Source organism: Triticum urartu, chromosome 6 (assembly GCF_003073215.2).
Source record: "Triticum urartu cultivar G1812 chromosome 6, Tu2.1, whole genome shotgun sequence".
NCBI lineage: Eukaryota > Viridiplantae > Streptophyta > Magnoliopsida > Poales > Poaceae > Triticum > Triticum urartu.
Genome location: NC_053027.1, coordinates 307,249,986 through 307,260,426, shown reverse-complemented (window position 1 = coordinate 307,260,426; position 10,441 = coordinate 307,249,986).

Sequence of the window (10,441 nt, the reverse complement as noted above, 5' to 3'; positions counted from 1 at the left end):
AGTGCGGATTGCCTACACAATGAGGAACATGATAGCCCTGAGGATTTTGGTACTCAAAATTCCGACCGTTGCTGTGCTATGCGCCAGCTATCCCAAAATATCTATCCACCTAACGGTCATATCATTGAAGGGCATTTATGTCTTATCATGTCGGGCTGCTCCCAAGGCTATAAATAGCCGCCCCTACAACCACTAGCTGGTTGGCTACTCTGAGAGAAACTGACACTTGTCATTTGAGAGCAACCCATCCTCCGAGGACTTTGAGCGAAAATCATCAAGTGAGGAAAAACCAAAAACCCAAAACCCAAACACCTACAAACCCCAAGTGATTGAGCATCACTGAAGAGATTGATCATGCGTGGATCCGACGCTTGTTACCTTTGAAGACTGTTAGGCGTCATGGTCTAGAGCATCCAAGAGGAATTGTGGATCTCCGAGTGACCAAGTTTGTGAAGGTTTGGAAGTCACCTGAAGACTTACCACGAGTGATTGGACGAGGTCTGTGTGACCTTAGTTCAAGGAGAATACGGTGATGGCTGGGTGTCCTCAGCTGCGTGTTCAGGACTGGGTGTCCGGGATTGTGTGTCCTCGAGTTTAAATACTCAGCCGCTCCAACCAGACGTACAACTGAGACAACAGTTGGAACTGGTCTACCAAATCATTGTCTTCACCAAGCTCACTGGTTCCATTTCCTCAACTCTTTCATTTCCTCATAATTGAGTTGTGTACTTGTTCATATCCGTGTTTGAAGACTTTGACTGAAGACTTTCTCAATTTTCTCAGTTCAATTTCTTCAGTCTATTTGTCTTCATCCTGTGTTATCCTGTGCTTACGCTTCCTGTACTCTATGCTTGTCTTCATTTCATCATGATGACTATGCTTGTATTCTATTATGTTTACTTTTGAATACTTATTCTGCTGCTAGTAGTTCTTCACTAAGGAATTTCCTCACCGGCAAATTCCTCAGTGAAGAATTTCATAAAAATCACCTATTCACCCCCCCTCTAGTCGATATAACGCAATTTCAGTGGGTTTGTGTTTGTTGGGGAACGTAGTAATTTCAAAAAAATTCCTACGCACACGCAAGATCATGGTGATGCATAGCAACGAGAGGGGAGAGTGTCGTCCACGTACCCTCGTAGACCGTTAAGCGGAAGCGTTATGACAACGCAGTTGATGTAGTCGTACGTCTTCACGATCGACCGATCCTCAGTACAGAACGTACGGCACCTCCGCGTCCACAACACGTTCAGCTCGGTGACGTCCCGCGAACTCACGATCCAGTAGAGCTCAGGGAAGAGTTTCGTTAGCACGACGGCGTGATGACGATGTTGATAAAGCTACCGTTGTAGGGCTTCTCCTAAGAACCGCTACAGTATGACCGAGGTGGATTATGGTGGAGGGGGGCACCGCACACGGCTGGGAGAGATCAATGATCAACTTGTGTGTCTAGAGGTGCCCACTAGCCCCGTATATAATGGAGCAAGGGGGGAGACCGGCTGGCCCTAGAGGGTGCGCCAGGAGGAGGAATCCTCCTCCTAGTAGGAGTAGGATTCCCCTCTTTCCTACTCCTACTGGGAGGGGGCAAGGAAGGGGAGAAGGAGAAGGAAAGGGGGGCGCCGCCTGTCGTGGTTCGAAGTCTGACAGTAATGTAGGGCGGTAAGTATGGAGAGGCGAGATCTTAGCTATGGAGAAGTTTTAAGGACGCAAGGTTTACGAGTTCAGGCCCTTCTCGGAAGAAGTAAAAACCCTACGTCTCAGAGCCCGGAGGCGGTCGACTGGATTATGTGAGTATGAGTTACAGAGGTGCGAACCCTTGTCTCGGAGGTGGGGGATGGCTTATATAGAGTGCGCCAGGACCCCGGCCAGCCCACGTTATGAAGGGTTCAATGTACATTAAGGCAGGGCGTTACTGGTAACGCTAGTAATAAAGTGCTATGACGATCATAAAAGCTATTTAATGACCGACCGTTAGCGTGCGGGGTGACTTTAGGTCTCCTGGCCGTCGAGTGGTTGGATTTTGGTCGAGTGGTCGCTTCTTGGTCGAGTGACTTCGAGTCTGTCGAGTGGAACACCTTCAAGTCGATTGAAAGGTGATTTCTTCTAGAGATGTCCTTGGGTAGGGTAGTTAGGACAGGTCCATGACCCTACCCTAGGTACATAGCTTCATCATTAGCCCCTGAATGGATCGAGGTTTGAGTGGGGAAGGAGTTGAGGACCTCTCCGACTCGTTTTCCATGCCGTGAGCATATTTTGCTCTAGATCAATGGACCCGAGTGATGGCAGCAACTTCCTTTTCAGTCGCCTTGATCCATTCTTAATTCTTCGTCGAGTGAGTTTCTTTACTTGTAAGGCTCCGAGTGACGGTGCAGAGGAGATCTTTGGTCTGACAAGTTATTTGCTGCCAGCGGATTTAGTGGGATCCGAGTTTCGGGAAGTGCACGGGACGGGGGAGGCCGCAGTAATCGGACGAGATAGAGCGGAGCTGCCTCGATCCCCACGCCACCTTTTTCGCCACGTATCGCTCGTGCGGTCGTTGCGGGATTTGACAGAGCCATCTGGGCCTACCTGTCAGCCACTCGGAAGCGACCTCATATAAGGCGTTGGACCGGAGTCTCCCGAACAGTGTGCCCCATTATCTCTTCTCCTCCTCACGCCTCTCTTCTGCGCTCGCTCTCGCTTCAGCGCCACCGTGCCACACGCGTATCGTCGGCGACAATGGTGAAGGAGAAGACAGCGGCTCTGGAGCGGGCAAAGAAGGCGACGGCGAGGTCAAAGGGGAAAGCGACGAGCCGGGGCGGATCTTCCTCGCAGACTGGCCTGCCGAGGGGTTGGATCCAGGGCGACTGGATCCACTCGAGGATCTCCCAAGAAGACCTCGACGACCTGGCCGAGGGAGGGCTGATCCCCTACAACTCGGCGCGGCTTCCGGGGAAGGAATCCGAGCCGCAACACCGGGAGGGTGAGCGCGTTCTTCTTGCCACCCACGTCGACCGTGGGTTTTCCTTGCCTCCTCATCCTTTCTTCCGAGGGTTTCTGAACTTCTTCGGGGCTCAACTCCACCATTTTAACCCCAACTCAATCGTTTATCTTGCCGCGTTCATTTCCTTGTGTGAGAACTTCTTGGGTTGTCGACCTCACTGGGGTCTTTTCAAGCATATTTTCACTTGTCGCTCCCAGATAGTGAAAAAGGCTAACCCGAGTGACGAGAGGACCCAAGTGATCCAGATGTGTGGGGGTCTTGGCATCCAGACGAGGGGAAAAAGCTCCTTTTCGGCCATGATTCTTCCCGATTCAGTTCGCGGATGGCAGTCGACCTGGTTCTACTTCAAAGACCAGTCGACGCCAGGGCAATCGACTGGCCTCCCTCCCTTCACCATGGACCGAGTGGAAAAACCCTCCCCTTTGAAGGTGCTCCCGGAGGAGAAGGCGCACGTGAAGGTGTTGGTCAACCGAGTGGTCCATCTCATTCGTGACGGGGTCACTTGTATGGATCTCTTGGAGGTCTTCCTTCAGCGGCGCATCCAGCCTCTCCAAGCCCGAGACCACCCGATGTGGATGTATTCGGGTCTAGAAGACTCCACTCGGATCCACCCGGAGGAGGTCGATGATGACACGCTGGAGAAGTGGTTGTCGAGCATTACCGGGAACAAGGACAACCCCAGAGGAGCCAGGAGAGTTCCCCCATTCGACCAATCGCGTGCACCAGAGCAGGTCTGATTCTGAGTTTTTGCTTGTAATCTGTATTCACTCGCGCAGCTGTCTGTATTGCGTCGACTGACTTTGTTCTCCCTGCTTTCTTTCAGGCCATTATTGAAATGTATTCGATGCCCAATAGGGAGCAAGAGCAAGCTCTGGAAGGCGAGGCGAGTGGTGGCGAAAGTGGCGAGTGGACTTCCGATGGTGAAGGGGATGGAGGAAGCGACGACTCGAGTGATGAGGAAGAAGTCGAGCCGCCTCCTCGCATAGAGAGACGATCCAAGCTTGACCAGGATCAGCCGAGTGCCCGCGACAAGGCAACTGCTCAGGCTGGTCAGTCTTCGAAGCGTCCTCGGATCTCTTCACCAACCACGACTGAGAAGGCGCCAAAGCACCCCAAAGTTGCAGAACCGACGACTCGGAAGGCGCTGCCGAAGATCAAGATCGATATCCCTGTCGCCTCCACGTGAGTGTCTCTCCTTGTATTCACTCGACGCTCCGCGCTGTTTGTTTTTCTTGTTTTAACTGGACGAACTTTGGAATTGTTAGCGCTGCCACTTCCGGGACCTCAGCTTACAGGGATGATGACGAGGTGATGGTGGATGCGGTCACTTCTAATCCTGGTATGATTTCTGCCATACTATGTTTCTTTGGTCGATTCAACTGCATCGTGCATCATTGGGTGACGTGATTTTGGCAATTTGAACTTTGTACAGCTCCCAACATTATTGACCTCCCTGATGATGATGAAGAGCCCGAGAGGTCTTTGACGAGGAAGAGTAGGCGAGCTCCTGTAAGTGAGGCGCTACAGTCGACACCGAGGGCGGAACCAGTCGTTCAGGACACTGGTGACGTCAATCGGTGTTCTGTTACCTTCACGGAGCCCCTATCGAGTGCCTTGCCTTCTTCTTCGACCGCTCAGGCCCCTGTCGACCCGCCTTCACTTTTTGCAACCCATCATGTCCCGGAGGACGAGGTGAATGCTGCTAGGGAAGCCATACGCCAGGCGGGCATTATGATGGAGAAGATGAAGACGGTGCGGGACGCCAGCCAAGCCGCCTATGATGCCAGCTCGGCTCTCCAGAGCAATGTTCAGGTTAGTTGGTCGCCGCTTGTTCTGTTAGGATATGCTATCTGAAGATTCTTTCCGAAAATCTTTTCATCTGTACACCCACTGGGTGTGTCGATTGAATTTTTTGGACTAGTGGGGGCACGCTGAGTGCACCCACTAGATGTAGTCCTCGAGGCTACGGCGGACTGCTGGCAGTCGACCGTAGTCTTTGTATTTTGTCGAGTAAAACCGAACTGGTAGTTTGTTTCTTCCGCTCGATCCGGTCGAGTGGGATCAGAACCGGTGGGGGCACGCAAAGTGCACCCACTGGGTGTAGTCCCCGAGACCGCGGTCGACTGCTGGCAGTCGACTGTGGTCTGAGTTCTACTTTGTCTCTCTTTCTTCTCTTTTTTTTGAACTCGACTCCAGCGGGCCGGTCGACTGGAATCAGAACCGGTGGGGGCACGCAAAGTGCACCAACTAGGTGTAGTCCCTGAGACTATGGTGGACTGCGGGCAGTCGACTATAGTCTTAGTATTTGTCGTTTTTTGCTGTGGAATAATTTCTCCCCTTTGATTTCAGAAATCTTGTGATCTTGGAGCTCGCTTCGCTGATTTGGAAAGTCAGCAGATTCAACTGAAACTTGACTTGGAGCTGGCCAGGACAGAACTGCAGACGGTCAGAGACGGCGCCGCTGGTAAGACAAGTCTATCGACTGGTCAGTTTTAGGCTCGAGCAACCTTCTGCTATTTCTGAATCAATCGTCATTTCTTTGCAGAAAAACTGAGAGAGGCTTTGGCGAAAAAGGATCAGGATTTGTCTACTGCCTAGAAGGAGGCTGACGATAGGACCGCTCTGGCCGAACAGAAGATGGCTTCAGTCGGCCAGTTGGAAGAAGAGAATACCAGGCTGAAGACTGCTCTGAATGAAGCCAACAGGGAGTGCACACGTTGGAAGAAGGAGAACCTCAACCTGAACGAAAAGATGGAAGGCGTCGCTCGTAGGAGGGACGATCTGGAGAGCTACCTGAGGAGCCTTGCCAAGAAGTTGTATATCAAGCTTGAAGGTGCACATTTAGTTCCGACTGATTTTTTTTGTGTCGACTCAGTGTATGAAAATTGACTTATCCTTGGATCATGAATGCAAAGTTTTTCCAGAACTTTGAAGAGGAGACTGGGCGGATCAAACCAGGTCATGATCCAATCAACTCTCCCATGAAAGAGGAAACTGCCATGAATCTGCTCCAACTGGAATCTCGCATCGACGGTGCCGTGGACTACTTGGCTCGACTGAAGGTCGCCATGTCACGGATCGACCCAGCACTCTGGCCAGAGGCTACGCTCCAAAATGATCTTGAGTCTCTGATGGCTTGACTTAACGGAATCCCTGACCGAGTGTAGGAGTGGAAGAAGTCTTCTGCTCGTTGTGGCGCTGATGTGGCTCTGTCCTTGGTTCGTGTCCACTGCAAGGAGGTGCGACAAGACAAGCTGGCCGCAATCAAGGTTGCAAACACCCAGAAGCAGGACTTCCAAACTTTTATGGAGACCTTCATAGTTGTCGCCACTCGGATTGCCGATGGCGTCGACCTGGACGAGTTTGTTGAGCCTGCCAGCCCTCATCCCGTGGAGTGAACAAACTCTTGTGTCCTACCTTAAATTTGCCTCGGAATGCCGAGTGGTTTTCGTAATCATTAAACTTTTTCGGGCTGCATGCCCGAGTACCTCGATCCGTGATCCAAAACCTTTAGAATTTTATCTGAACTTGGTTTACCGTTGAATATCCTTATGAATCTCCTGCTGAGTGAACCCAATCTTTATTCGAGACAATTTTCCGTATTCGCAGCGCAGCTCCAAAGGAAGGGGAAGCAGTCGACCCATGTCTTGTATTCGTGGCGAAGCTCCCCAGGGGCGGGTGGCAGTCGACCCACACCCTGTTACTGCAGAGTGGGACAGAGCGCACATTGTATTTGTGGCGAAGCTCTCCAGGAGAAGGTGGCAGTCGACCCGTACTTCGTTACTGTAGAGCGGGATGAATCGCGCATTGTATTTGGGGCGAAGCTCTCCAGGAGAAGGTGGCAGTCGACCTGCCCCTCGTCGTCCTTGAGGATTGAGAAGTGTTTGGGAGAACTTAGGCGAGTACTGGACTGCAGCTAAGCCCCCGAGTGAGAGGATCGTTCTCCACTCGGTAGGATTTTTTCAAACTTAGGCGAGTGCCTGACTGCAGCTAAGTCCTCAAGTGAGAGAACTTAGGCGAGTACTGGACCGCAGCTAAGCCCCCGAGGTGGAGGACTGCTCTCCACTCGGTAGGATTTTTTCAAACTTAGGCGAGTGCTTGACTGCAGCTAAGTCCTCAAGCGAGAGAATTTAGGCGAGTACTGGACCACAGCTAAGCCCCCGAGTGGGAGGACTGCTCTCCACTTGGTAGGATTTTTTCAAACTTAGGCGAGTGCTTGACTGTAGCTAAGTCCTCAAGTGAGAGAATTTAGGCGAGTACTGGACTGCAGCTAAGCCCCCGAGTGGGAGGACTGCTCTCCACTCGGTAGGATTTTTTCAAACTTAGGCGAGTGCCTGATTGTAGCTAAGTCCTCAAGTGAGGGAACTTAGGTGAGTACTGGACTGCAGCTAAGCCCCCGAGTGGGAGGGTTGCTCTCCACTCGGTAGGATTTTTCAAACTTAGGCGAGTGCCTGACTGCAGCTAAGTCCTCAAGTGAGGGAACTTAGGCGAGTACTGGACTGCAGCTAAGCCCCCGAGTGGGAGGGTTGCTCTCCACTCGGTAGGATTTTTTTCAAACTTAGGCGAGTGCCTGACTGCAGCTAAGTCTTCAAGTGAGGGAACTTAGGCGAGTACTGGACTGCAGCTAAGCCCCCGAGTGGGAGGGTTTCTCTCCACTCGGTAGGATTTTTCAAACTTAGGCGAGTGCCTGACTGCAGCTAAGTCTCTAGGTGGGAGAACTTAGGCGAGTACTAGACTGCAGCTAAGCCCCCGAGTGGGAGGATTGCTCTCCACTCGGTAGGATTTTTCAAACTTAGGCGAAATAGATTCGCAGCTAAGCCTCCAGGTGGGAGGATTGCTTTCCACTCGGTAGGATTTTTCAAACTTAGGCGAAGCGGATTCGCAGCTAAGCCACCCGCTGGGGGATTTCTTACACAAACAAAAACAATAATAATCACTGGGAAAATTATAACGCTCTTGTCTTTGATAAATAAACTACAAGAGTTTTTCTTATTACATCTCATCCGAGTGAGAATTCAAGTATAAAAGGGGCGGAGTAGCTCCGCGTTCCAGGCTCGTGGCTCATCAATCTGGCGATCGACATTGTAGAGGTGGTATGCTCCATTGTGGAGGACTCTGGTGACTATGAAGGGTCCTTCCCAAGTAGGAGCAAGCTTGTGTGGTTTCTGCTGATCCACTCGAAGGACTAAGTCTCCTTCTTGGAAGGCTCGGCTCTTCACGTTTCTGGCATGGAATTGACGCAAGTCTTGCTGATAGATGGTTGATCGGATCAGGGCCATTTCTATTTCTTCTTCTAGGAGGTCGACTGCGTCCTGCCGGGCTTGTTCTGCTTCATCTTCTGAGTAGAGCTCGAATCTGGGAGCGTTGTGAAGCAGGTCACTCGGTAAGACTGCCTCGGCTCCGTAGACCAGAAAGAATGGGGTTCTTCCGGTCGATCGATTCGGGGTTGTCCTCAATCCCCAAAGGACTGATGGGAGCTCGTCGACCCATGCACCTGCTGCGTGCTTGAGATCGCGCATCAATCGGGGTTTCAGTCCTTTGAGAATTAGGCCATTTGCCCTTTCTACTTGTCCATTCGACTGGGGGTGAGTGACCGAAGCATAGTCGACCCGAGTGCCCCGAGAGGCGCAAAAGGCCTTGAACTCGTCGGAATCGAAGTTTGACCCATTGTCCATGATGATACTGTGCGGAACTCCATATCTGAATATCAACTCTCTGATGAAACTGGTAGCGGTGCAAGCATCGAGATTTTTGATAGGCTTGGCTTCAATCCATTTGGTGAACTTGTCGACTACTACCAGCACATGAGTGAAGCCGCTCCTGCCTGTTCTCAGTGGCCCAACCATGTCCATCCCCCAAACAGCGAAGGGCCAGACGAGTGGAATGGTTTTCAGGGCTGACGCGGGCTTGTGCAGCATATTGGAGTAATACTGACACCCTTCACATTTGTCGACTATCTCTTTAGCCATCTCATTGGCCCTTGGCCAGTAGAACCCCGCTCGGTATGCTTTAGCCACAATGGTCTGAGAGAACGCATGATGACCACAGGTCCCCGAGTGGATATCGTTAAGGATCATCTGACCTTCTTCTGGTGTGATACACTTCTGGCCGACCCCAGTCGCGCTTTCCCTATATAACTGTCCCTTTATGACTGTAAAGGCCTTGGATTGACGGACGATCTGTCGAGTCTCTTCGTCGTCCTCTGGGAGTTCTTTCCTTAGGATGTACGTGATGTATGGTTCTGTCCAGACGGGAGTGATAACCAGCACTTCCATTATCAGATCGACCACAGCTGGAACTTCAACTTCAGTCGGATCCATGGCGCTATTTGGCTGCGGGGCCTCTTCCGTGAAGGGATCCTCCTGGACTGATGGTGTGTGGATGTGCTCCAAAAACACATTGCTGGGAATGGCTTCTCTTTTGGAACCTATTTTTGCCAAATCATCAGCTGCTTGATTTTTCAGTCGAGGTATGTGATGAAGCTCTAACCCCTCGAATTTCTTCTCCAGCTTTCTCACTGCATTGCAATAACCAGTCATGGCTGGACTTCTGACATCCCACTCCTTCATCACCTGATTAACCACCAAATCTGAGTCGCCATAGACCATGAGGCGACGGACGCCGAGTGAGATGGCCATGCGCAACCCATATAAAAGTGCTTCATATTCTGCCTCGTTATTGGAGGAATCAAAATGGATTTGAAGAACATATCTGAGTTTATCTCCTATGGGGGAGACCAACACCACTCCGGCGCAGGAACCACTCAGCATCTTGGAGCCGTCGAAAAACATAGTCCAATGCTCCGAGTGAATCTGAGTCGGCAGCTGCTGTTCAATCCACTCGGCGACGAAATCTGCGATTGCTTGGGACTTGATAGCTTTCTTTGCCTCAAACTTGATATCAAGGGGAAGGAGTTCAATCGCCCATTTTGCCACTCGACCAGTTGCATCCCTGTTATGCAGGATCTCTGATAATGGAGCATCGCTGACGACTATAATGGAATGATCAGAGAAGTAGTGAGCAACTATCTTGGTGGTCATATAAATCCCATATACAAGCTTCTGATAGTGAGGGTATCTTTGCTTCGATGGGGGTCAAGACTTCAGAAATATAATATACTGGGCGCTGAACTTTGAAGGTTTTCCCTTCTTCTTCCCTCTCGACCGTAAGTACCGTACTGACGACTTGTCCTGTGGCTGCAATGTAAATCAGCAAAGGCTCTTTGCTGATTGGGGCAGTAAGCACCAGCTGGGTGGAGAGCAGAGCTTTGAGCTCTGCAAACGCTGCATCAGCTTCGGGAGTCCACTCGAACTTGTCGGACTTCTTCATCAATCGGTAAAGAGGTAATGCCTTTTCACCGAGACGAGATATGAATCGACTTAGAGCGGCCAAACAACCAGTAAGCTTCTGGACGTCGTGCACTCGCACAGGGCTTTTCATTCGGAGTATAGTGCCAAC